This window comes from Elephantulus edwardii, unplaced genomic scaffold (assembly GCF_000299155.1).
Source record: "Elephantulus edwardii isolate Elephantulus edwardi_28Jun2011 unplaced genomic scaffold, EleEdw1.0 scaffold00392, whole genome shotgun sequence".
Lineage (NCBI taxonomy): Eukaryota > Metazoa > Chordata > Mammalia > Macroscelidea > Macroscelididae > Elephantulus > Elephantulus edwardii.
The window spans coordinates 281,655-283,955 of record NW_006400142.1 but is presented as its reverse complement, the minus strand read 5'-3'; the positions used below and the strand labels follow the sequence as shown (position 1 = coordinate 283,955).

Here is a 2,301-nt window from a genome sequence, read left to right as displayed (position 1 = left end):
TAAGAAGAAAATTAACCACACACATATATTCATTCCTCTTTCTGTTTACTTTAGTCCTGGGTTTGTTTCTAGAAAATTCCTGAAGAAAATTTAAATATAAGTCTGTGGCTTTGCTAAATCAAGTCTCTCAGTTAACATTTAGAAAATACCTTATGGGCTAATAGCATTTTTTATGCTATAAAGGGATAGTCAAACACAATCTTGTTTTGAAACCAGTGTTAAAATCAATCTTGTGGTTGAGAGAAAAAAGGGATGTCGAAAATCACAAGTATAGATATATTTAGGACCCTTGTCCTTCTGGATCCACACTTCCTTCAGGGTCTTCATCATTATAAATGTTCTCTGTCATCTGCCATACTTGCATGATATTATTGTCTGATACAGAACAAATCACCCAAGGTTCATTGGGATTCCAGGAGAAATCAGATATCTTGGCAGTGTGACCACCATGAATAAACAGTAACTCTGGTGGTCCATCTTCTGCATCTTCTGGGGATTGTTCCTCTCCAGTTTTACTTAAATCCCATTCAGTCTATGATCAGTACCACTGGAAGCCAAGTTAGTTTCATTGTGAGGTGACCACTGAACCTGGAATATTTCATCCTTATGTGATTCAAAGGAATGCAACTTGAGTTTCAGATTTCTCAGATCCCACAAAGCAACAGTCTTGTTAGCTGATCCTGTTGCAAGAATGAATTCACTATAAGGATTGAAAAAAAGGCAATTCGCTTCCAGCAGTGTGAGCATCAACTGAGTGGCTTGGTTTTGACGTCTTGTTCCAGCCAGTATCCCAGATCATGAGTTTCTGATCATCAGCAACTGATCCAAACAGAGATTCATGCAGCAGATGCCAGGAAACATCTTCAACTACGGCTGTGCGTCCAGTAAAGATGGTCTTTGCATCTACCACCTTTCCTCCTTTTGGAACAGCACTGATATCCCATAGGGAGATGGTATGATCATCTGAAGCACTAAGTAAGTGCCCACTGAGATTTGGGTTCCAAGAATGTCCATAGCCTTCCTTCTGATGTCCACGGAGACTCAAGTCTGGGTTACACTCTCCAGAAGGGTCTGGTTTAGAAGGGTGTTTCGTGTAGTCAAAAACAAGAACATCACTGGATGGAGTCTTAGTTGCAATGATACAAGGGTTCTGGGGCATAGAACAGCCCTGTTTACTTCTCCTGCATGGTTGACCTTGATCTCTATTTCAATCTCCCCACTGACTGAGCCAAAACCTCCAAATTCTCCTTTCTCACTGTCATAGTGGGAGGCATCAAAAGGAGCATCATCATTAGGAAGCTGCACACTGGCTATCACAAGGTGGTTCTGTTCATCTGATGTATGTGTTCCCAGGACAAGTCGATGAATGCTGAGATCTTTTCCTTCAGGTCTGGTTACGTCTGGAAGCCACTGTGCAGTTAGGCTGGGCCACTCCAGAGCGTGGGTCATCACCAAATCATAAAGAAACGGGGTGTTCTTTTTCCATATTTTGCATTCCTTGTTAATCACACGTTCTTCCACGGCGTCATCAAAGGCTCCTTCCTTGTCGGCCATGGCGGACAGGCGGGCAGGCGAGCCTGGAGAGAGCCCAAAATATAGTGTTGTGGGAGGGGCGGGGAGGCTTTGGGCGCTCGTTCAGCGCACGCGCGGCCTCTATTGTTTCCGCACGTACACTTTTCATACCTGTTTCAGACATTTCCCCTATATTGTCAAGAGATTTTCCTTTTAAATTTACTGAATCATCATGCATGAACATGCAATTTTATCCAGTGGAGTTCTTGTTTGTTTTTCTTTTCCCTCCACATAATAACATCAAATAGTTTTTCAATGATTTTGCTAAAATGGTGGATTAGACTGCGGAGTTTTTAAATACCAAGCACTCTGTCTTTCTAGCATAAAACTTAATTTGCAATGCAAGTTCTCTCTGTTTCTTTTGTATTGCTGGGTATAATTTGTTAATATTTTATTAAGGATTTATACATCTAATATCTATCATGCATATTACACTTCAGTCCCTGTGTGTATGCCATTGTCTAATTTTCTTTTTAGGATTATTCTGAGTATGATTGGTATTATTTTCTTCTTGATCTTTTGATAGAAATCACTAGTGAAGCTTCTGGGTCATCTTTATTATTTTCTACTGTTTTTTACTCTCTGGTTAGGTCTCCAGATTGTCTTTTCAACTTACTTTTAATTTCAGAATTTGCATTTCTTTCTTTACTCATGGGTAAACACTTTTGAAAATTAGTTATTTTGTTGTTATTTTTCCCTGCTAAAATCAGAGGCTGCTTTTTTTTTTCC

At 40.0% G+C, this 2,301-nt stretch overlaps 1 pseudogene; it reads right to left on the bottom strand.

Moving 5' to 3' along the window:
- Window positions 1-280: 280 nt before the first annotated feature.
- On the bottom strand, window positions 281-1,554 carry LOC102874435 (annotated as a pseudogene).
- Between the last annotated feature and the right edge of the window lie 747 nt (window positions 1,555-2,301).